General features: G+C 41.2%; 1 non-coding gene across 1 annotated transcript; it reads left to right on the top strand.

Annotated features, from left to right (window-relative positions):
• The first annotated feature begins 9200 nt into the window (after positions 1 to 9200).
• Positions 9201 to 9272, top strand: TRNAT-GGU (transfer RNA threonine (anticodon GGU)). Its single transcript has one exon. It is a non-coding gene; the product is annotated as a tRNA-Thr (tRNA).
• The last annotated feature ends 17245 nt before the right edge of the window (positions 9273 to 26517 follow it).

Below are 26517 nucleotides of genomic sequence, written 5' to 3'. Positions count from 1 at the left end.
ATGTCAAAAAGCTTTCCGCCACTCCCTCATTCTCTGTGGCACCATGGTTTTCTCTTGTCCTCTTTTCATTGTAACTTATTCACTTTAACATATTGATTTTGGTATATCTCTCCCACTAGATAGTAACCTTCTTTGATATGTAAACTGTGTGTCTTGCTTCTCACTGTATTTCCCGGTGCCTGATATAAACTTAATAAACAGATACTGCACGAATGAATAAAGGTCTAAATTTCAGCCTAGGAATCAATGGCATGTGTCCGTTCTGCTAGGCTCTCCTCCACACGCACACCATTCTACAGATCATGTCTTCCTCAGTCCTCTCCTTGACAATCTCTGAGCTTTCTGAAACTTACACAAACTTACGTCCTTAACGCCGTGTTTTGTAAGGTTGCAATTGAAGCTGTAAGAGCTGTCTGTCCCCCACAGATGGAGTTTCTCCAGGGCGTGTTTGCAATGCTCATCTCTAGAAGCAGGCAGTCAAATGAACTGAGTTAGCAAGTGAATTTATCAGGAGAAGGATATGAGATTGATCCTATCTCAAGTCAGAGGCAGAGGAAAGAATGAGCCATTTGCAAAGTTTGGCCTGCTCCTGTCTAGGCACGTGTCATGGGTCACCACACCCCAGGGATGAAGTACCATCTGCAAAGAGCCCTGACCAAGGAGGTACAGGACATGGGTTCAGAGCCCACATTGTGCTCAGCTTACCACGCACCCTTGGCAGGTCACTTTACCTGTCCCAGACTCAACTCCCTTATCCGTAAAATATGGGATATGCGTTAAATAATATTGAAAGACTGTTTTGATTTTTAAATGTCATTTCAGTCGTGCCTCGGTATCTGCAGGGGATTGGTTACAGCACCCGAATGGATACCAGAGTCGCAGATGCTCAAGTCCCTTAAATAAAACGGTGCAGTACACTCGGCCCTCCATAATCAGGAATTCTGCATCTGCAGATTCCATCCTCCATTGGTTGAATCTGCAGATGCAAAATCCTGGGATACAGAGGCTGACTGCATTTTCAGCCCAGGCAGCCACAGACAGAATGGAGAAGGATGCTCTGTTTGTGCTGATTCAGAAACAGCCACCCACACGTGACAACAGAGTGCTTGAAACGTGACTGGTCCAGACTGCGCACTGATTTCAAAGACTTAGTACAAAAAAAGAGTAAATATAAATCATTTCTATATTGATTACTGTGGAAATGATAATATTTTAGATAAACTAAGTTAAATGAAATACGTTATTAAAATTAACTTTACCCATTTCTTTTTACGTTTTTAAGTGTGGTTACTAGAGATGTAAAAATTAACACATTGCATTGTGTGGCATCATTAGTTCCGTAATCCAGCTACCTAATCCAAACTATGATGTGTGAATCATTGCTTCCAAATCCTCTGAGTTCTCCAAATTTGTGGTCAGATAAATCCAAAAATGGTTCACTAAAATGGAATTATCTGTAATGAAACTTCATTATAAATGTGTGCCCATATAGACATGCAGTTTCGTTTTGTAAGTTTATTTTAGGTTAAAAGTATTAGTGAGAAAGAAAACAGCTGAAGCAATAGAAAAACAGTAAGGATGAAACAATCTTAATGGAGAAAACGAAAGGGACAGAATAAAGGGCGTCTTTTGTAGATATGGCATGGCTTTATGTGCCCCTCTAAGCCGCAAACGCAATGTCTGTGTTGCTGGAAAAGCAAAACGAGTATCTCTCCTTGTTTCATTCACTTCAGAAGTGACCAAAGTGTGAGTGGTGGGGCTGGTGGAATCACAGAAAGGAGAAATTGTGATGAGAAGTGTGGGTGAAAATGTGTCCACATGAGAAGTGAAAAATGTGAGGGGCGCAGAGAGGGACCAGGGAGAGAAACCAGAGAGCAATTGTGGAGTTGGCTTGCAGGACCAGCAATGCCAGCGTCACCTGGGAACTTGAGAGAAATGCAGATTCTGGGGCTCATCCCGAGTGGTTGATATGAGGTCACTCATCTCCTTTCCAGGACTTTTCCCCTTTTGTGGAGATTGGGGAAACACTCTTCTAAGCCTGGGGTTTCCAAGGAGTAGATCTCAAAGATTTACATGGTGGATCCCCAAGCCAGTTACTGTCACTCATTCTCTTCTACACCAACCTTCTGCCTGTAGGGCAGCTGGCACTACCTAAAGGAACAGCAGAGAAAAGCATCTCTGCTGGCTGCTTGGAGTCTTAACTGTCAGCAAAATCTTCCTCCTCCCTTTCTGTCAGTCCTGTTCCCTCCCCAGGAACCTCATCACCTCCTCATCACCATCATAGGAAAAAAGGACTAATGTGTAGGACTTTGACTCTAGCACTTTCCAAATGAGTTGCTCGGACTCTAAAAACCCAGTGCTAAAAAATAGTTTATCTCTGAATATTTTGTGGTTTTCTGATCTCAATCATCAAGCACTAAAGGTGACAGGGATGGAGGGAAATGCCCGGCCAAATTCATTTTTAATAGCTACAAGAGTTGTTTCAGTTCTCAATCACATGCTCTTAACCGGAGTGGAATCTAAACATAATGTAAATGGAGAAGTAACCCTTTTGAGCCAGAAAGTCACCTCCTCTGGGATGCCCTCATCTCAATCAGGTCCCCAGTTTGGATGACTTTCCCTTCGCTCTTTTTCACAACACTTTCCAAATTGGGAAATTAAGGGTGTACATATACTTTCTCGTTTCATATAGATCTGTTCCACTTGGCTGTAAGCTTCTTGGGAACAGAAACCTCGTCAATATTTTCATTTCCCCAGGTGCCTGGTACATATTGGACACCCAGTAAATATCTGATAAAGGAATAAACATCCAGGAAGTGCTTTATGATCGTGAAATAACTACAAGACGTAGTGCTCCATTTTTTTCTGAAAAGAAAACTGGGTCTATAGAAGGATTGTGGCCAAGAGCAGCAGGGACATGAGAGAAAGGGTTGGGGCTCTGAGAGCTTTGGGCTCCGGTTGTCCACAACAGCTAGGGACATGGGTCCAAAACCTGGGTAGGAATCAGGGCCAAAACCCCACCTGGCATGAAAGGGGAGGGAAGTGATTCTGGGAGAAGCAGCTTGAGGTATGCTGGACTCATAACCAAAAAGGAGATAAGAAAAAAAAAATCCAGAAGTTGAATTGAAACAAAAGACAAAATTTATGGTGAAATTTCCCAAAGGTGATTAAGGAAGAGATTATTCCTTCCTAAAGTAGGTCGAAGTTGGGTCGAGTCACAGCTGAGTCGCAAAGTATCTATTTGATCTTATTTCTCACAGCCATGTGGACAGCCCTGGCCCATTACTTTCTAGTCTACACAGCATTGTGATCTGGAACTATTTACTTCAGTTTCCAGCTGTCCCTGTTGACACCATGCTATTAACCTGTAGGAATCCCCGTGCTGGGTACGTCAGCCACTAATCAACCACTAATCTATCCCACTACCAGAACCTTCTCACCCGAAGACACCAGAGGAGGGGGCAGAAGAAGACACTATCAGGAACCCCCCAGAACGCAGTTTCTCTCTTTCCTCCTCAGATCTAACACCCACTTGTTCGGCTGGGGACACGAGTAGGCCACTTCTCTTATCCTAAATAAATAAATCAGCTTTGCAGAATTGAACAGATGGAGGAACATTTCAAAGCAGCATGTGGGCGTTTCAGGCTCAAATCCCATTAACAGATAACAGGATTTATAACAGCCGCTCCCACACAGAGCTTTGGAAATTTTAAACTGGTGTGTAATAGATGGCCCTCCCCATCCCAAAAATGATCTGCATTGAGTTCAGAGACATGATGTCCTTTCATTTGGGTCTGACCTCTTTCTCCAAACTGAAGAGTCCACACTGCCACCCAAGAAGTGTGTTAGGGGCCGCAGGGGTGGGAAAGGGGACCACAGGTGGGCCGCTCTAGGGGTGGTCATATTGCTTCTTAGTTCTCTCCTTTTCTCCCAGGGGCATTGTGCAACTTCTGAAGGAGCAATGAGCTGATTACAGTAAGCTGGAACCTTGACTCAAAGGAAAGAAGATGACCAGCATGGATGCTCTTCTTAACCCTAAGCACATGGCTGCCTCGTTTCAACAGAACAAGGGAGCCTAAACCCAAGTTAATTTCAAAATACTCAGAGGCAAGGCACACACTGGCATTCTCACAAAGGCACCGGCACAGTTAAGAAACCACACAGTGAGCAAAATGGGGGCATCCTTCTGGGACAGCCGGGAAAGGATTCTCAGAGTCACTCAGAAGTAGATGGAGGAGACCCCCCCTCCAAGAATCCTTGGCTGGGTTGGGAAGGATGTGTAGGTCACACTCACAGAGGGAGCTGTGGACTAGAAGCCACTGTGAATGAGATCCACATTTACATGATTTCCCTTCCCACTGAGAGGGAGTAGAAACCAGAATTACCCTTGTCATTAGTACTCAGGCAGACAGGAAGGCTCTTCATTAACTCACTGACGATCCTGCAACTCAGGATACTCGAGGATAAAAATCCCTAACAGCCATGACTCAAAATTGAAGGAAACCCTTACGTTCCGTGTAACCCCGGACCTGGGCGCAGGCTCCGTAGTTTCATGCACGGCCCAATGACTCACGGACTCCTGGAAATGCAGGGACAAGTGGAACAACCTTTATGGCCCATTCAAGGTGCCACCAGAGCATACTAAGAGGGACTCAGGGGCCCAAGCACATCTTAAAACCCAGTAAAATCAGCATCCATGCTACACACTGATAAATAAGTATCATCTATCCTATTTCAGCTTAAACTTCCTCGAAGAAACCTCCCTGACTTCCCCGACCTTTGATCTCCCTGTGCAATGTTCCCATAGCACCCAGTTCTCCTTTACAGCACTTCACTGACCTGTAATCATGCATTTAATTAGTCATCATTATATGCTTAGTATAATGACATTATATACTTAATATAAATCCGTATTTCTTACTTGACTGTGAACTCTGTGATAGTTGAAAATATGTCTATTTTTCTTACTGTTTTATTCCTAGAGCTTAGAAAGTATACATTGACTAACTCTGGACTAGTGGGCAAGAAAAATCCAGGCATTATTTTTAAACAACAACAACAAAAAAAAACCCTGAATGAATAGAGTCAATTAATCAATAGCATTTTATAACAGAGGAGAGTTTATGAAATAATTCCAAGTGGGAAGCACTTAGTGTAAAGAGGTGCAGTACACACCCCGGGTTATATACTATGAAATCCAAAAAGTGTGAGCAGCACTTGGTTGGACTGGATGGAGACATTGACCTTGAAAGAGTCCAATGAGAAGCCTCATTTGAAGGTCATGAGCCAAGAACTCAACTTCAATGGTTGGTCAAATGCCTATTTCTCCAGTTCAGCATACCTTCTGCAGCTCAAGATAAGCAAAAAATGTCTTGATATTTTTGGTTTGCTGAACTGGATATCCCAGGAGAATTCAGGTATCATTTCTAGCAATGATCCCTTGTGGGTTTAATAAGCTTAATGGGTGTTATTTGAGAATTCAGAATGTACAGTGCAGTGTGTAAATAATCAAGTTCTAAGACACAAGAATCATAGGAGGAATCTTCACTCAGTCCACACATACACACTATTTATGAGGCTATTTTTATGCTGAAAGTCTAAAACGTGGCAGCCCTGAGCATGTTAGGTGGCTATCCCAAGTGCCCTGTATTCATTACATAACCCTGACTTTGTACTTTAATTTAGATAAAATCAATCAGACTCCTAGTTGGATGCAGGTGGACCATGGACCCATCCACACATATTAATCTCATTAAGTTTACTGAGGCTCTAGTATCTGATTTAAGAGGGAGTGTTTGAATGTTCTCAACTCCCCCACTTCTGCTCAGTAGCTTCAGAAAACTAGGTATCAGCATCTTGGGCTCTGATGGCTGAACGCATGGGGAAGCCTGGTACACTCATATAGCCTTAAGAACGAGGTTTGACAGGCCTTGTGTTAGACCTTATAAGCTCTCCAGGGTTCTCCTATTTCTTGGAGGAGAGACTTCCCTCCTCCCAGGAAAGACTGGATTTCCCTACTATCTTGAGGGGGTGGGGTGAGCTGTGAAATAATGAGAATTTATGGTTTTGGACATAAACAAAATCTTATTTCGCTTATATAGTTGACTCTCAGGGAAGAAATTCTGGTGTGTGAAATATTTTCCTGATAAGCAAGAGAACATACCTTGTTTATAGTACTGTGGCCAGTAAGACCACAGACAGAAGTTCAGTTATTAGTGAGTAAATTCAGTTTCCTATGCCAGGGTTTATAAGTTTAAGGGAATAAATGTGGTTCCTTTTAACAACTACTTTTAAGTAAACTTTGAGGTTAATGCAGGCCGATGACTGTCAGTTCCAACCCTGGGTGATAATTATCCAAAAATAAATAATCTCTGAAGGAGAGGCCAGATCCCCTCTAAAGGGTTCTATGCCCTTCATTAATCAAAACTGAGAAAGAACCATCTTTATAGCTACAAGAGTCAGAGCATGTAAAAATTTAAAAGACCAGTTTTCTCCCTTGGGCTGGGGGTCATCGGTCCATTGTGTTTTCTGACTCACCAAATATGAGTCCGCTTGATTTAATCATTCTTTCTTCACTGAGATTTGGAATTTCTTAGCCCTGCACTTTGAATTCTTGAACCAGTTTTATCAGCAAACTTTGTTTCAAGACTGGACCCCATCAAAGCCATCATAAACTCATTTCTTTTAGTCTTAACCAAGACTGTAATAATGTGATTTTAAGCTTACCATTTTTTGTTTTCACAGGCTAGTTTGAATTTACTTGGGGGAAATACAGGAGACATGACAATATTTACAACTCAAGGGTTACAAAACAGTCCATACCTCTTACTTTAAAATATAAGCATAGCATTCAATTTTCCACTAAGAAGACCTCATAGCATGACCTTGTGTGAGAGTCCTTGTCCTCCTCCCAACAGGGCATCAGGAGAGCTAAGGAAGGGGTCTAAGCATCCAGCAGCAGTCTATGAAATGCTGTGTTGAGTCGGGGGTAGAGGGGAGGAGCGAGAAACAGAATATATTGAAAAGTATCAAGCTGTGTTTTACACCCAGAAATAAATGATCTAAGACAAATTCCCTGGACCATAATCAACACTGCTGTATTTTAAGCCACAGGCTGGGTAGTCTCTCTAGGAGAGCAGAATTTTAACTGAGCCTTCTTTCTCACTGCCACCATCATCCAAGACATCCTGATTTTCCATCACTGTGTTCCTTAACGGTGCCAAGCCCAGGAAAGTACGTGAAGTTAGCCTCGCTCTTTACCCACGGCCCCTCTCCTGATTCCTCACACCACTCAAATGTCCAGTGCTGTCTTTCTCCCTTCTTCAGCCTTCCAACAAAATCTGATCTCGGCAAGTGATCTGGCATGCATCTTTAAGTAGACATGTCTGAAAACAGACGACCTTGCTCTTCAATAAAAGAACAGGCTTAAGTCAAAAGAATGCTTCTCTGTTGGTCTCAAATTTCAGGACTCCTTGACCTGGTGGCCATGAATGGATATCCTGGTGACCTTGACATCACACATCAAGAGACCTTATACTCTACCACCTTCTTGTTGATTTGTCTGGTATCCCTTCACCCACCCCCACCCCCAACTCACAGCTTTATTAGTTATTTCGGCTTTGAAATTCCCTCTGAGACGCAGAACACTTCAAGTTCTGGCATTGTATAAGAAGAACAGGGAATGAAAGTCAGCTTCAAAAGTATCTTGGATTCTAATCACGGCATGATCATCCCCAGGACTGTTGGCATCAGTGGTAGAAGCTTGAGGAAATTGTGACTATAGAAAGGAAAAGTGTCAAAAGCTCACAAAATCTGATTGTTGTCTGAAAGGCCAGGGGCCAAAGGAATTGAGAAAGCACCTGAGCACTTAAATCACCAATAGGACTGGGATAACAGTGGCTGCTGCTGACCACAAGCAGCATGGCTTAGATCTGCCCCATGTGCTGGGCATCTCATCCTAATCACAGGCAATTCAGGGACTGGCAGGCTACCACCGAGCTCAAGCAGCAATGTGCCAGAGCCCACAGCTGCACAGCTGATAAATTCATGTCAGGGGCTGGCCAGCCACCTCCCTTGCTCTGAATGCTGCCTACAGCAGGCTGAGTGGGGCTGGCAGGACTGGCCGGGCAGCTGTGTCTGATGTCACTGCTCTAGAGGGGCCTTACCTTCCTTTTCCCAAACCTGTTAAGTCTCGGCTTCAAAGGTAACAAAAGATGAGTCTGAGATTTGCAGACGCTGACTGGTATATATAAAATAGATAAACAAGTTTACACTGTACAGCACAGGGAAATATATTCAATATCTTGTAGTAGCTTACAGTGGAAAGAATATGAAAATGAATATATGTACACTCATGTATGACTGAAGCATTGTGCTGTACACCAGCAATTGACACAACACTGTAAACTGATTATACCTCAATAAAAAAAATAAATAACAAGAGATGCAAGTCCAAGCAATTTAGCAACCAGGGAATTTAGCCTTGTTTCCTACACAATCCAAATATTAGACTTTCCTGAAGGATAATCCAGCAGGAACTCAGATTTGAAAGAGTCTACAAGGGACTCAATTCAACTTCTGGTTCATTTTATGAAATCACGTAAGGTATGGAAGCAGAGGTTGCTCTGTTGCAGTACGCGGCACCAGGCAAACGACAGGCAAATGAAAATCAGTAATGAAACACATTGAGTCAACTTCCTTTCAAAATTTTAAAACAGACCATCCTTGTGAGTGTATTCTGCGCATAACTTCACTTGAGCTGCTATTGTGTTCTGAGCCACATGGGAAATAGAAGTGGTCCCTCACCCCTGGATGTCACTTATTTTACAAAGATCCGAGGGGAATTTCTGAATAAAGATTTAGCTATTTATTGAGCACTTAGCATGTGAGGGCATCTTACCAGGGCAGCATGTTCCCATGCGTGACCTCACTTGATCTTAGCAAGCTTGGGATGAAGGAGAAGAGGTGAGTGTGGGTCTTGCAACCACAGAGCAAAACAACAAAATCACAGAGTAACTGATGCAACTAGGGCAATACTCAGGTTGTCTTACCCTTTCTTCAGGACAGTCCACCATTCCAAGTTGACTTTCCCAAGAATTTTCCAATCTACCTGGGAGAAAAATGCGAAAAAAAAAGCCAAACTAATACAAAGTGTTATATAAAATATGCCTCATGAACAGTAAACAAAAGCCAAAAGAGGAGGGGGTATAGCTCAGTGGTAGAGCATGTGCTTGGTGTGCATGAGGTCCTGGGTTTAATCCCCAGTGCCTCGATTAAGGCAAAAGAAATAAAGATAAATTTTTTTTAAAAGCCAAAAGAAGCCAGAAGGAAAAAAAAAATCTGGTATAAGGCTGAAACAGTGAGGGAAGAAATCACAGAAGATATGGGATGTGAGTTGGAGCTTGAAAACGTGTTGGATAAGCTTAAATGCAGACAAGAAGTGGAGAATTCCAGTACACACGAGTGTAATCAAAGCAGTTTCGAGATGGTTGTGTGAGGTATGTAAGTAGAGGTTGTTTACAGTACCTGGTACCAGGCAAACAACAAATGACAGAAAACCACTAATGAAACACTTTTAAATAGGGAAAGTAGCAAACTGTATAGAAATATTCTAATCCATCAAAAGTCTCATTCTTCTTCTCTGGAAACTCCATGATTCTGTGACCAGTGAAACAAAATCAGGGGAGAGAGGACTAAAAGTGTGGACAACACCTAGATCTTTCCTAGGTAAGTCTAACACAGGTGATGAGGGTGAGCACTAAGACGGAGGATGAGGAAGAGAAGGGATGGGTGACGAGATGCACTGAGGAGGCACAGTCATCAGGACTCGGTCATGGTCAGTGCATCTGAGTCAGGGCACTGATCTCAGCATAGCCCTGCACGGCTACTGATCCTCTATGTGCTTTGGAGAGGTCAGTTCCACTCCAGGAAAGGGCTGTAACCCGCCATCAATAATCCTTGGGGATTCACATATTTTCCTTAGTCCACTACACTTCCATTTAGCTACATCTCTTGACCCATAACACCTTCACCCAGCTTATGTGTTTCCCTTTCACCAGCATGGGACTGATGGAGAATTCATGAAATGTGACGTTATCTGGATTGAAATGAGAACATTTTAAGTTATTGTTAATAACTATTTAATATCCCATATTTAGGCATTCTACCCTTCCTTGTAAAAGAAGAAGGAGAAGCATAGATAGAGATAGAAACAGCAGAGAAGTTCATATAAAGATGAAGGCAGAGGTTAGAGGGATGAGTCTACAAGCAAAGGGATGCTAAGGATTGCTGGCATCCACCAGAAGCTAGCATAGATGCAGGGAATAGATTCTCCCTAGAGCTTCCAGTAGGAACCAACCCAGCTGATTCCTTGATTTGGGCTTCTACCCTCCAGAAATGTGAGAGAATAACTTTCAGTGGTTCGAAGTCACCCAGTTTGTGGTTCTTTGTTACAGCATCTCTAGGATACTAATACTGATGGTGATAACTCTCAAATCAATATCACTGGCTTAGCCCTTTCCTCAAGCCCCAAACTTATGTTTCCACCTGGCTCCTCGACCTGGATGTCCTCCATGTGGATACTCATTGTAGAAATCAGAATCTCCCCTTCAAACTCCGCTTCCCTGTGCCCTTCACTCACTCGGTGCCACCACCATTCCTCCAGCCACCCAATCTGAAAATCTAGAGGACAACTTTTCTCTCTCCTTTTCTCTCAGGGTATTCAGTAACTAAATTCAGGTCTTTATCATGTCTTGACTGAATTTCTGCAAAATCTTCCTGAACTGGTCTCCTGTCCCTTCTCCCTCAAATCTCTTCTGCATTACCAGGAGCATCCTCTACTGAGCAAATCTGACTGTATGATGCTTAAAATTCCAAAGAACCCTCAAGGATATCCCATAGGACAAGAGCCATGCTCCATACTTGGCACAGCGAGACTCTCCACGATCTGCCTACTGCCATAGACTCATCAAGCACTCCCACCTCCCTTCTCAGTGTCATGAGAACCCTGTACTGGCTCTAGGTCTTTCTATTGGTTGACATGCCCCAGTGCCTTTGCTCATGCAGTCAGTTCCCTGTGCCTGGTAAGCCCTTACCCTCTTCCTACTCTCTCCACCATGGACATCTTTTGTGTCCAACTTGACTCGTTAACTCAAATTTGAGCCTCTATCACCTCCCTCAGGAAGCCTGAAGTGACACACCACTCAACCCCCATTCCCCACTGGGTTGCATGCTCCCCCTCTGCACTCATAATACTTTGAGAATAGCTCAAGCTTTGGACTCATTGTATTGTTTTATAATTAAAACTTTTTTCCTGCCTGTTCCTCTCCAGATTAGTGCTCCATAAGTACAGAAACAGTGTCTTTTTCTTCTTTCTATCCCTGATATGTAGCACACAGTAGTCCCAGGGATGGAGTAGGTGCTCAATTCATGTTTGTTGAATGAATCAATGAGGGCCACATTATTTACCAGTCAAAATTCATGTTTCATTTTGATCAGTTAATTACTGATTCATTTTCAGTGCTAGTAAATGTGTCTGTTCATATTTTCTATTTCTTCCTGATTCAGTCTTGGGAGACTATACCCTTCTAAGAACTTGTCCATTTTTTCTAGGTTTCTTTGACATATAATTGCCCATAGCAGCTGCTTATGATCCTTTGTATTTATGTGATGTCAGCTATAACTTCTCCTTTTTCATTTCTGACTATTAATTTGGGCCCTCTCCCTTTTTTTTCTTGATGTGTTTGGCTAATGGTTTATCAATTTTGTTTATCTTTTCAAATAACCAGCTTTTAGTTTCATTGATTCTTTCTATTGATTTTTTTAGTCTTTATTTCATTGATTTCTCATTTTGATCAGTTAAATGATGTCTTTCCAATCAGATCCCTCTCCTTCTACCACATCTACACCTCTAAGCACCAGAGACTTATGGTGGGTTAGTACAACATTCAGCCAAAGCCAAGTCTATTGGTTTAATTCCTTCTAGGTTTATTCCATTTCCAATACCCAGGTCTCACCCCAACAATAGTCAGATGAGGAGAGTTGAACATTGGCCCCCAAAAATGTATGGCCATGTTCTGGAACTGTGATTGTGAACAGGAGCTTATTTGGAAAAAAAAGTCTTGCATGTATAATTAAGTTAAGGATCTCACAGTGAGATCAGGGTTGAAATGAAATCCTGGATTATCCAGATAGGTCCTAAATCCAATGATGAATGTTCTCATAAGGGACACACAGAGGACAGACATGTAGAGAAGAGAAGAAGGCAATGTGAAGATGGAGGTAGAGAGTTGGGTGATGTGGGCACAAGCCAAGGAACTCTGGGTACCACCTGAAGGTGGAAGAGGCAAGGAAGTCTCCTTCCCTACAGCCTTCAGAGGGAGCATGGACCGGCTGACCCCTTGACTTTGGACTTCTGGCCTCCAGAACTGTGAGATAATATATGTCTACCGTTTTCACCCACCAACTTTGCAGTAACTTCTTACGGCAGCCTCAGGAGACTAATGCTCAGGGCACCTTAGATCCTCCCCAAGGGATCACCTTAGGACCAGGCTATGGAGCACAAACTCCATAGCACAGGCATCCCTACTCCCAAAAAACAACTCAGAGAAAATGTTGAGTCAATAATAAAAGTAAGTTATTTTTTTAAACATTTTTTATTGAGTTATAGTCATTTGACTGGATAAAAAAAGTAAGTTATTTTCATACAACAACAGCAGCAAGAATAATTTCTGTCTACTGAGCTCATCTCAAGTGCCAGCCGCTATTCTCATCTTTCCACACCTAGAGCTCATGTAGTTGTCCTGACCCCCCATGACACAGCTAGTGATTTTATCCCCATTTAGCAGACAACAAACTGACCTCCGAGTGACTCATTCACTTGCCCAGGTTCTCACAGACATGAGCAGCGGGGCACACTTGACCACGTCTGCATAAAGTGTAATAAGATGTGGAGGAGAGAAGATTTGCTCCAAGTTGGAGGGCGCTGTTCTCAAATCAGATGTCCTTGGGCAGGTTTCCCGGCCTTCCTGAACTGGACCAAAGCTCTGGCCGGTCTCCCTGACTCTGACATTCTGGGGTCTCTCCAATCTGTTCTCGTTCTGAAATGTTATGATTTGCAAAGCAGGTTTTTCCTATTAACACTGATTTGCTTTCACATTTGCACAATGCCTTCCTGCCAGAATCTGGACACCTGGTCTGCTCTGCCACTCAGTCAGGGAAAATAACCCAAAATACAACAGAATCAGCACATTCCCTGAGCCATACGGAGGGGAGGGGCACAGTGCACCTCATATTTTAAAATGTCCTTCTCCTCCTGTAGCCAGGCCTCCCTGACAAAGCGGGCCCCAGGGCTGCCAGGAAACCAAGCTGCCTCTCATTCTTATATTTAAATTTAATTTAGCCTAGCGTTACCCTGCATGTCAACAGTTTGGGACAAATTGATGGATTCTAGTTTAACTCTTTAACTGTGCCAGTGGTAATACATTCAATCATGCATTAAATTAAAAATGACATTTGGAAATATATATATTCTGGGCCTCAGTTCTGTGCACCAAATAGGAAAAGATTTAAAATGCTGTCTGGTGGCAGATTACCACTGAAGAAGCATGAATCTCATTACCGTAGGCTGCATGGAACACATTTGCAAAGCTCCGTTTAAAAGGCTCTGATGGGAGCAGCTTGGTTATCTGGCCGGCTAAACAAGCCATTTCCTTTCCACAGGAGAAAACCCAATGGCTGCCAAAGCTAAGCCATTCCTATTTAATTCCAATGCCCAGGCATTTAACTAAGGACAGTGCTGCTACTGAAAACATCAGTCTGGAAAATGCCCATTTAAGCAAGTTTCTGTTCACCTTCATTCCCACCCACCCAAATGAGCCTACAGTATGTTTAAGGTAAGAATCACAGAGTAAAGAGCATTCGCTTGGGATTCCCCCAGCATTTGGCCGTGGCTTTTCCCTCCAGAGGCAGAGAAGTCTTATACTACTAGACTATGGATTTTTTACAGGCACGGATCAGACTTACTTATCTCATATACTCAAATGCTCAGCCACATGTCCAGTCTAGAGCAGGTGCTCATGGACATTGGTTGAGCTACACTGAACTGGGTGCTGGGGCAAAGAAGGGAGAGAAGTCAGGGCACCACCAAGGAAAGGAGCAGACGGTGGGCAGAGGACCAGCTCATCAGAGGAATACAATCAGCAGACATTTAATTGTGAGAGAGAAAAAGCGCATTATTTTCCCTTTCAAACTAATGGAAAGGCATTTTCCCTGAGGAGCAACATAACTGTTACCAAGAAATTCTTTCATCTTTCCAAAATTTCAGTTCAAACCACTTTGACTCTGAATCACAAAAGAAAAAAATAAGAGGAAATTTTCACAGTGTAGGTACAAACTTGAGTAAACAAGTAAGCAAAAGAGAGTGCAGTGAAAAAAGATAAAGACAAATGATCCTTGGACTGCTCAGCTCTCTCTTTCTGTTTCTCCATGTGGACACACACCACTGTCGCGATGGGAAGGTACATATAAACCTTGTGGTTTCATAAAAATTTCAGTCACACAGCCCAAGTAAGTCCACTGTTCCTGAAGCAACTTCACCTTCCAGGAAATGAAAGAAAGATCAAGCCTCAGATATTTTTCTGTTCGCCCGCCTCTGCTTCTGAGCATTTGCCTCTTGTTTTCTGTGCTCTGCTGTACTTCCATCTCCTAATGATAGGCTGGCAATGTCTATTCCAAATAGAAGCCATACAGCCACCCAGGTCTGCATTTATTTAGCACATGTCCCACTGAGAAATGTCCATTAGTGGGAGCTTTACCATGACCTAACCTTGGGAGTTCTGGGTTGAGCTGGTGTTGGCTGTGAGCGAGCAGCCTCGGGACGGGGCTGAAATTAACCTGATTTTAGCAGTTGGCTTCTGAGTGTGTTTGCATCTGTTGTCTTAATGGACTGTGAGGGCAGCCAGGTTGTCTTCCAGAACCTGCTGTCAAGGTCGAAGGACACAGGCAGGCAGCCCAACGGGAGACTGGATGCTCAGTGGTCACCCTTGGTCAGTGATCCTGAGCTGTCAAGCAAGTTTATCTGGAAGCCTTCGGCTCCTCCATTTTCCTTTAAATTTAAAAATAAAGAAACCACAAAACATGTGCTGAGTTTGTTCCTTCAGAACAAAACTAGACATTTTCATCAGCCTTGTTTCCTGGGGATCGTTTTTGCATCTTATCCTTGGTGGGAAGGCGGCCTCTTCCACATCTGGAATTCCCCATTACCAAACCCAGGCAAAGCACAGTCCTGACAGCACTTGACCATAAACTGGGGTTCTGTCCAATCAAACTGAAATGGCACAGTCTTAGCCTCTTAGAAAAGTTACAGCTGTTGTTATCTTTAAAAAAAATAGCTTTTATTCGTTGACTATTACTGGCATTCCAAGCTTTATGGTAAAAACCTCTAAGTAGCTCTATTATTGTTCCCATAGTACAGATAAGAAAATTGAGGCAAGTAGAGGCTGTGGGACTTGGCCAGAGCTGCATAGCTAAGAGTGGAGGGGCTGGGGTGGAATTCTTACCCAAGTCGTTTGATTCCATGGTCCATTCTTGGTCATTCCTGTAAGGGGAACACGTTCTACTTTCATGAACTAAATAAAGTGATGGTACGTCTGGAGAACTCGGTGCTATCCTGAATTTCATTTTCTGCTCCACTAACTTCAATCTTTTCTAACATTAGAATCCCTTTGTACTTTTCAAAAAAAAATCATGATAATCATACTGTTAATACACATTGAATGAGGTAAAAGCTACTATGAATTTAATAATGTTTATAAACAGGTTTGTATCTTATTTGTTGCAATAATTGAACACTGCATATGTGTGTAAGTCATTATTATCTAGTTAACACACAGTGCATAGGGCACATAGGGATTCTTGGATCCCTTGAACTAATTGAGAAAACCACAGTCAGCACTGATTTCAGCTCTTTGTCTCATGGTTGCCCAAAATAGATGGTGTAACGATGGGTAAGCATTCTGGCTTAAAAATAACAATAACAAATGAAGCACATTTAAAGGTTTAAATAAAGGGGTAATTTAAGGGGACACTGAATTTACTGTCAATGTTCTCTTCCTCTTAGGATAAGAACCAAAGTCAGCCCACCGAAATGTTAATGATTCTGGGCTTGGAGAGGATGTTTCCCTTTGGAGAGAGGCTCCAAAGTTTAAAAGAAAAATGAACCCTGTGACTGAAATGAATGGTTTCCCTCACCAGGACAAAGTGCCCAGAACTGCCCTCTGACTGCCAGGGGTCAGCCTGGACTCTGTGCCCTATTGTTTTGCTTTGTTGGCTTTTGTTGGGATACCAGAGGCTTGTCTAGCATGCTTCACAGCTCACCATCAGCTTACCACCACACTCAGCAAGAGGACACCAAATCAATACATCACTTCTCTTGGATCCAATCAGTTAGGAATCAGCTCTAAGAAAAAGCAAAGAAACTTTCAAATTGCTGTAAGTCTCTGGATGGAATGACTTTATTCTCTGAGTTTCTTGGTCTCAGAGGCTTCAGGGAAGTTAGGCAATCTGCCACCACAAGGCTGCCTGACCACAAAACACAAGATCTTCCCAATGCCAAATAGTTCAGGTTCTTTTACTCTTCAGATGGGTGTTGAGTAACTCCTGGTGTCAAAGGAATCACTGCTCTTCATTCAAGCAGTCCCTGAGTTACAGAAAGGCTCGCAAAGGAAGAAGGGCCCCTCGCTGGATGGGTGTTTATCATGAAATCAACATGGGCAAGAGAATCGACTTGCTTTTATTTGATTTGAGGCATAGAATTTAAGTCCCTATTACTGACACCACCATTTATCCCAAATAGAAGCAGCTAAAGAAGGATTATTCGTGTGTGCAATATGACCGGTGACCCATCAAGTCATGAGTCTGTGTTTGGATAGTGTTTATTCTATGGGGTCTGGTACTCAAGTCCACAAATGAACACGTCAACTTGAAGACACGGACATCTTGAGACCATTTCTGGCCCCATCCCTTCTCGCTTCCACTTCTCACATAGCAGAAGTGCAGCTCAGGTTCTGCATTCTGCCTCAGCAACAGAACCAGAGTCCCAGTCAGTGCTTGACTTGCCAAGGCATTCATTTACTGAGGGCTTATGAGGAAGACCTCAGGATGACCATGGGAGGGACCCAATTCTTGTTGATTCTACTGAGTGCGCTTCTCCTGAGGGGTTGAATGGGAGCTCTTGCCTTGCCAATCTTCACGAACTCTCTGTGAAAATGAGAATGATGTTTCTATGTCTGTTTTTCACTTGGCAAAGTCTGAGGCAGAGACTTTAAGTCCCCTGAGATCAAACAAGCCAGTCAGCAAAGCCATACATAAGGCTAACATTTCATCACCCATCTTTTCTGCTGAACATCTTCTAGGGAAGAAGGAAGAGACTTGTGATGGGGTCCCCCAAATCAAATGAACAGAGAAGAATCGATCTTGAGCTAGGAAAAGATTGTTTAGGAAGAGTGGAAAGGGTTCAGAGCATAGGGTCAGCCCACTGGAGATGAGTATGGGTACAAGTTGTTGGTACTTGATCATCCCAAGCATTTTCCCCAAATCTCAGTTTTCCTTACCCATAAATGAGATTAAAGAGCATCAGCATTAGACAGGTTTTTTGAGGATTATATATGATAACATGCATTAAGCTCAGAATGAGCAGCCTTCTGAACTTCAATGTGGATCTCATTTAGGGTTGAGACGATCTCCTGTCACTTGGCGCTAACACCCCTTCTGTGGCCCTAACCCTCACTGTACCTTGTGGATCAGAGCTTCAGTGAAAGAAGACTGGCCCAGAAGGGAGTTTCCATCCTCATTTCTCTCTCAGCAGTTAAGGCAAGTCAGAGAATTGATCCATGCATCTCTTATTAAGATCTTCTCTCCTTTAGACTTCTCTGGCTCCCCAAGTCTCCAGGGATTTGCTCACTCTTTTGCCCTAACCAAATCGCCCCAACCACTCTATCCTGGTCCCATCTTTGCCCCCAGTTCCCATGATCCTCCATGTACATTGCCTTACTCCCTCTACCTCCAAGAAATGTTTCTTTTACAAGAATCAGTGCATGTGGCTTTTGTCTTTTTCTTCCTCAGAAAAAGCAAGGTTGGAGGAGATGCTGAGGCAAAGGGGATCAGGAGCTGTGAACTTCCACACATCAATAATTTTTATACCATCTCACAGAATTAAAACACAAGACTTTATTTTCTCAAATATTAGCTTGGCATGTGTAGCTTTAAAATTTCCCAGGAGTTTAAATAAAACATTTTATATGGTCCATGAATTGTGATATTAGCCTTTGGATGGCCTGGGAACCAATATTTTTCCTGGCCATCAAAATCATAACTAGCATCACCGCCAACAGAGTACGTTTTATAACCCTCTCTAGATTTTTTTCTTCATTCCAATTCTTATTTATATTTGAACAGTCATTTGACCATGAACTCCTTTTTCTTCTTAACTGAAGACATATTTTCCACTCTTGACACAGTCATGCTGAATTCTAAACTGTTAGCCTGTTTCTGTAGATTGTTATGAAATAAGAATATTATTGAATATACTTACACCACAAGGATCAAGCTTGAAGACTACAAATATCATATAAAGTTTAGATTTGTTCATTATAAATGTTAATTGACAAGGGAAATGATGACAATAGTCAGCTGTAGGTGTGTCTAAATAACATTAAAAAAAGAAATTACATTCCAATAAAAATTAATACCCTACTATTTTGCTCTACACTGGAAATTGATACATTTTAAACTGACTATAACTCAATAAAACAAAATTTTAAAAAATTAACACCCTACTACTATTTTTAAATTATAAAATCAGGTGGCAGAAATATCTGGATCCCAATTCTCTTGAGCCCAGACCCTTTCACTGGGCTTCTCGACCCCTCTTATTTCCGCATGTGGGTTTTTCCCTTGATTTGATTTCTACTCTCACGCCACCCCATGAATGCTTCTCACCTCCAGACCCTTCACCCCGTCCACAGCCATCTGACCTCCAGTGGGTGACTGTCTCTTTTTTGTCTGTCCCTTTAGTCTTGTCCTCTCAAATGACCCCCCTCCATCCCTCACCTGTTACTATGGGAATTAAGCTGAATTGAACACTAAATGCTAACATATGAACACAGGCTGCATTTTCAACTAAAATTCTTTTCTTAAAACACCAAAGATTTAAGTGAAGATGCTCCCAGGCAGAAAACCCATTCCTCTGAGGACCCATAATAGGAAGCAAGAAAGTTACTGCTTTGACTTGAGATGAAGACAAAGAGAAACTGAGCCAAAATGAAGAATGTGTATGCCATTGCCAGAACTCCCCGTGTCAGCCAAGAGGATGGAGAAGGAGCAATGAAGGATATAAAGTCTAGGGTGGGGAAAGGGAAAAACTGGGAGTTCAAAGTTTGTAGATCCTGGCAGGCATATGCAGAATAAATAAACAAGACTCTACTGTATAGCACAGGGAAATATATACAAGATCTTGTGGTAGCTCACAGTGAAAAAGAATGTGACAATGAATATATGTATGTTCATGTATAACTGAAAAATTGTGCTCTACACTGGAATTTGATACAACATTGTAAAATGACTATAACTCAATAAAAAATGTTTTAAAAAAAGTCTCAGGCTCTGGTTCTGTTCTAGCTGGATTTGTTGTGTCCCTTTACAGGCAGCATTTTATCTCTGGCTGAAATAGATCATCTTAATGTAGCAATACCTTTTTAGTCTCATTTTCTTTCCTACGATTTGGCAAAAATGGTACATCCCTCCCACCTTCCACCACTCTTAGCAGGGAGATTGTTGAAAGTGACTAGAAATCCAGACAGCTCCTTACCAGCAAGAGTAATTAGGCAGAGCAGAATCACATGGTTGCTAGCCCATGTCAGAAAAACACAGATGTCCTGGGAAATAAAACCATGAAAAACAACAACCAATGATTTTGTGTGTGTGTGAGTCATAGAACTCTGGACAATTAAAAAAAATTATTCTTGCTTATTTTAATTGTTAAATTTTTCCTAAAGGGACATATATTACTGGGATAGTAAGAAAATTATAAATAATGTTGTAAGAATTTATGTGTTATCTAAATTTTTTGCATGATAGATGTTTGTGATTTTTATCACCAATGTTCTATTTCAAACTACATGTTATCTCATGTGAATTAATAACTTCCTTGTGACATCTGTCTATGGGCAGGTGAAATGCTCCTGGCTTCTGAGTCTCCCTCAGACATCCTGTGGGTGTGTTACCATGGAATTCAGAGACACAATCAGTTTTTATCAAGAGCACTGGGAGGGACCATTCCCTTTGCTACAGCTAAAGGCCTGCGTTCTTCAAGCCCTGCTGTCAACAAGATTGCCTCTGTTCCGTAGTGGCTTCCTCCAGATTTCTCCTAAACTACCTGACTTACCCAAAGAGTGAGGATTATCTGAGATTCCATGTCCTTCCATTGAAAAAATTTTGGTTCAAAAAAAAAATTTTTTAAACATAAGCATGTTTCGAAAAAAAAAATCCTTGTAATTAAAACAGACAAATGGTGAAATGCAAAACGCATGTACCAGACACTTGTCTTAGGTTTTACTAGACAAAGCACAAATTGACCTGAAGTGTTACAACAAATGGAATTTTTCAGAAAAAGCTGTTGTTTTCACTCTCCGGTCAGATTTCAGTGACTTTCTGCTGTCACATCAAGATTTGGAGCACTGGGGAGCCTGCTGGCTACCTAAGCAGGTGTGCTGGGGAACTTAACAGTATGCATCTCATAGATCCACAATGAGGATTTGTTGCATAATTGTATATTTAGATCTTGGACCGATGACCAGCACCTACTAAACACTGCATGTTAGTTATTGTCCCCTTGGGACCACAGAGCTCAGTGAGATGCTGGTCCCTGCATCTCAGCATCCTCTTCTCACATTGCCAGCTCAGGCTTAAGCCCTAGAAACGTGTGTAGCAGTGCTGGTTTACTCCAACTTCAGAATTGTCTGACCTTGGCTTATTCTTCTATCCAAATATTTATGGAGAGGAATCATCCAGGTTTGAATCCTAACCTCATCATTTGATAGTCAGAGTCCAGCTCATTTGTAAAATGAAGACACCACCTGTAAGGTCATCTTGAGCATCTGAGTCAATGTGTGTGAAGATTACAGCACAACACTTGGTACATCACACATGCTTCACAAATGGCAAATATAGTATTATTATCATTAGGGTTTTTAAAGCTAAAGACATTGCTGAGTTTAATAGGAGTCTTTTGCTTCCCTGACCTTGGTCTTTCCATGGAGAGAAGATGAGAAAAAATGCTGAGAACATTTGTGCTCTTCCACAAGGAAATGGCCAGCAAGAATGCTCCCTTTGAAACAGCTCAAGTTCTTCAGGAACACGAGATAGGTGTGGTGACTTTGGTTTTCCTGCCAGAGCCCTGGCAGACTCAGAAGTACCTTGTGGAGGGTCCTTGGGGAATAACAGCTCACTGTATGTGACAGCCCCATTTCACTCTAGTGGCAGAACAAACACAAATACCCAGTTACAGCTGCCATGAGTGTTACTCCACATTCCAAACTCCAGAGCTACCACTCCAAGCTAATCCCGGAATAACCTGGTGTCTAGCAAAATAAACTATACAGTTGAAGTACCTGTGGGAAGTGACTTTCTACGAGATTGTCAGCTTACCTTGTGTGGGCTTCATTTGACTTAATTATTTGATTTATAAGTGGTCAATGTTATTGACCATCCAGCTGCCCATAAACCCTTCCACTTAATAAAACAGCGACCTATTAGCCCACTAGTTCAATAAACAAGCATTGAAGGGGAACAGGATCAGTGGGGACATCTAACAGAGGCAGCCAGGCAGGCCTGGCTCCATGAGCAATCTCCCAAAGAAAGTAAAGACTTCACTTTGGATCTATAGCTGCCTTGTTTGATTTTACATAAAAAAGAATTACTGTGTGATTGACTTCCAGTTCCTCTAAGTAGCAGTGAAAACTCCAAGCATGCTGCTGAAAATGTTACCAAATAGATACACATACACTTATGTAAAAAGAGCAGTTTATTTTATGGACTATTCAACTTCCTGGCCATTTGCCAAATATTATAAAAGAAGTATTTCACTCCTGCAGTGCTGGATTTGCTGGTCCTATAAATTAAAGCACAGTAAGTACAGAATACATTGGAAAGAAAGCCTTTTGTGATGCAATAATATTCAGTCCACATTAAGGAAGCTAGAGGTTCCTTAAAATGATAATCTTAGCATGAGAACAAGGTCTGCGTGTCTCTATTCCTTTTGAAGATTTACTGAATAGCCCATCCTCCAAAAGGATTTAACTCTGGGCTGTCCTCATAATGAAATGCTCCCCTACTCTGGTAGGGGTCTGCATCCTCATCTCTCCCACTATAATCCAACTGTAACCCAGGAGTTCTCATTTTAAGCACATGCAACAAAGATCAGAGTCTAATAACTTGTCTCTTGCTGTCTCTGAACAGATTGTGAGTTCAACCTCACAATGTAAAAGCACATTAAAAATTCTAAGTCTCTGACATTCCTTGCTGGAAGTGATGCTTGAGACTTGCTTACAAACCCCACAACAGCATGCAAATGAAAACCTGGTTCTATCTCACTCAGCCTGAGGTCCTGCAGAAAGCCCATGGCAGATTACACAGTGAGAGCGTTCTGTGGCTCTGCACTCACTATCCTTGTCAGCAAGTCTTTGTTCTGTTCTTTCATTTATTCAGACCTCTCATACAAGCCCCTGAGTCTGGTATGGGTACCTAGGAGGGCTGGAAAGAGGCTGGGAGGGGGCCAGTTCTTGGCAAACAGATCTTAGATGGGTGAGGCCAGAGCTCCAGTTGGTCAGACTCCATCCAAGGCAGAATTAACATGAGTGTTACAGCCAACTGAAAAAACCTGGTAACCTGTGGAGGGAGTTTGGGGGAGGTAGTTAAGTTCATCTGCTTATTTTTAGAGGTACTGGGAACTGAACCCTGGACCTTGTGCATGCCAAGCATATGCTCTACCTCTTGAGCTATACCTTCCCTCCCATAAAACCTGGTAACCTGGAAGCCACTGAGACACACAGGAGAACTGAGAATTGAGAATACTTTTTTTCATTTTGTTGAATATTTACAAAGTAACTTTATTATTTATAAGGCATTGTTTTTGAATAGTTCTACTATACTTGACATCAACAATATTCACTGTTTTGCATGAATTACCCTTAAAACACATAATAATTGCACCTCAATTTGGTTTTGATGGTATTGCAAAGTTGTTACTTATGAAAAAAAACTGAGGAAGAAAAGAGTAATGCATGTTTGCTGTATTACAAAACTTATGTAACAGGAAGAGGAGGTGGGCACCATATACATATATGAGCAACAGCATTTCCATAATTTGTGTTGTCATAAGAAATAAAGATTCTTAAAATCTCTTAGAAATTGGCATTTTTACATCTATCTATGTGGCACTTTGATTTATGAAAACATAAACAAAATCTTCAAGTAAACGGAATGTTGCTCACTCCACTTTTGAATAGAAAAGATCAATGAAAACTAAGCAAACTCATATCAGGGATTTATTTTGTAATTTCTTTTATACCATCCAGATATATATGGAGATCACATACCTTCTACATAGAACTGCCAATGCTATAAGATGGTCTTCAGGGGGAGGCCAAGATGGCAGAGTAGTAGGATGCTCGTAGCTCACCCTCTCCCACAGATACACCAAGACTCATAGCCACGGACCCACTTAGCCAAATAGCACCTTCAGAACTCTGACAGAACATCGGCCTCTTCAAAAGACAAAGACGCCAAAAATCTGTTTTATTCCTACATAGACATTAGATAGATAAATAAGTAAACTCCTTTAAGGACCATAATAGATAACTGATACTCCATAAGCCACAGTGCCAGAGAAATATGAGCAAGATGAAGAAGCAGAGAAACCATTCCCAATTAAAAGAACAAAAGAAATCCCCCGAAAGAACAATCAATGAAATAGACATCAATAGCCTACTAGATCAAGATTTCAAAAAAGGAGTGATCAAAGTATTGAAGGAACTAAAAGAGATAAGTGTTTAGAAATATAAAATACATCAAAAATGAAATTGAAGCTATAAAGAAGAGCCAAGTAGAATTGGTAAACTCATTGGCTGAGATGAAAACGGATCAAAAGGCTGTACAAAGCAGACTAGATAACGCAGAGGAACAAATTAGTAACCTAGAAGACAAAACAACAGAAAGCACCAAGTCAGAACAACTGCAAGATAAACAAATAAAAACAAATGCAAGCAATTTAAGGGACCTATGGGATAATATAAAGCATGCCAATCTTCACATAATAGGGGTCCCAGAAGGGGAAGAAAGATCAAAGGGGATTGAAAAGGTTTTTGAAGAAATCATGACTGAAAACTTCCCAAACTTAAAGAAGGAATCAGATATCCAAGTATAGGAAGTTCAAAGGGTCCCAAACAGACCCACACAAAGACATATCATAATCAAGGTAGCTAGAATCAAGGATAAAGAAATGATCCTAAAGGCAGCAAGAGAAAAGCAAAGAGTGAGTTACAAGGGAACCCCCATAAGGGTCTCAGCTGACTTCTGTACACAAACACTACAGGCCAGAAGGGAGTGGCAAGATATATTCAAAGTCCTGAATGAAAAAAAGATGCAGCCTAGGATACTTTATCCAGCAAGGCTATCCTTTAGGATAGAAGGAAAGATAAAGAATTTCACAGACAAGCAAAAACTTAAAGAGTTTAGCAACAATAAACCCATGCTAAAAGAAATATTGAAAGGTCTACTCTAAATAGAAAAGCAGCAGGATGCTACAGAAATGAGAAACTCACAACTGGAAAGGTGATAACTCATGAATTACAAATAAAATAAATATAAAATAGTAAAAGAAGACTTTTTTTTCTTTCTTTTTTAAATTTTTTGTTTTTGGTAGGATGGGTTCAAGATACAGTAATGGGCTAATAGACTTACAGAAAAGGGTAACCATGAGCCAAAAACTTACAAGGGAGTCACAAAAACTAAATAAAATCCATGATAATACAAAGGAAAATTACCAAAAGATGAAAGGAACAAAGAAGAAATACCAAATCAACTGCAAAGATAAGTTCAAAATGGCAATAAACACACATCTATCATTAATTACTGTAAATGTTAATGGACTAAATGCCCCAGTCAAAAGACATAGAGTGGCAGACTGGATAATAAAGCAAGAGCCTTCAATATGCTGCATACAAGAGACCCACTTTAGGGAGAAGGACATATATAGATTGAGAGTGAAAGGATGGAAAAGGATATTCCATGCAAATGGAAAAGTCAGAAAAGCAGGTGTTGCAGTACTGATTTCAGACAAAATAGACTTTAAAACAAAGGCCATAAAGAAAGATAAAGAGGGACATTTTATAATGATTAAAGGAGTGATACAAGATGAAGATATTACACACATTAATATATATGCACCCAATATAGGAGCACCTAAGTACATACAAGAATTACTAACAGAGATAAAGGGGGATATTGATGGGAATACAATCATAGTTGGAAATTTTAACACCACATTAACATCACTAGACAGATCTTCCACACAGAAAATAGATAAGGCAAAAGAGAAATTAAATAATAGAATAGAAAAATTAGATTTGGGGGATATTTTCAGAGCATTACACCCCCAAAAAATAGGATATACATTCTTTTCAAGTGCACATGGAACATTTTCCAGGATTGATCATGTACTTGGGCACAAAAGAAACCTCAACAATTTTAAGAAGATAGAAGTTATCTCAAGCATCTTTACTGACCACAATGCCATGAAACTAGAAATCAACAACAGAGAAACAAAGGAGAAAAACAAGGAAAGCATGGAGATTAAACAATATGCTATTTAAAAAAATGGGTCAATGAGGATATCAAAGCTGAAATTAAAAAATACCTTGAGACAAATGAAAATGAAAGCACAACCACACAAAACTTATGAGAGTGCTAAGAGGGAAGTTTATAGCAATACAGGTCTTCCTTGAAAAAGAAGAACAATCTCAAATAAACATTTAATCCACCAACTAAAAGAACTAGAAAAAGAACAAAAAGCCCCAAAAGGCAGCAGAAGGAAGGAAATTATAAAGATTAGGGAAGAAATAAATAAAATAGAGATTTTTAAAACCATAGAAAAATCAATCAAGCCAAAAGCTGGTTTTTTCAAAGAGTAAATAAAATTGACAAACCTCTGGCCAAACTCACAAAGAAGAAAAAAGAGAGAGCACAAATTAGCAAAATAAGGAAGGAAAATAGAGAAATTACAACAAATAAAATAGAAATACAGAATATCATATGAGAATATTATGAAAAACTATATGGAACCAAAATGGATAACCTAGAGGAGATGGACAAGTTTCTGGAAACATACAGTCCACAAAGACTGAATCAAGAAGAAACTGACCACTTGAACAAACCGATCACTAGAAAGGAAATAGAAATAGCAAT

This window comes from Vicugna pacos, chromosome 35 (assembly GCF_048564905.1).
Source record: "Vicugna pacos chromosome 35, VicPac4, whole genome shotgun sequence".
Taxonomy (NCBI): Eukaryota; Metazoa; Chordata; class Mammalia; order Artiodactyla; family Camelidae; genus Vicugna; species Vicugna pacos.
This window is presented reverse-complemented; position numbering and strand designations above follow the sequence as displayed.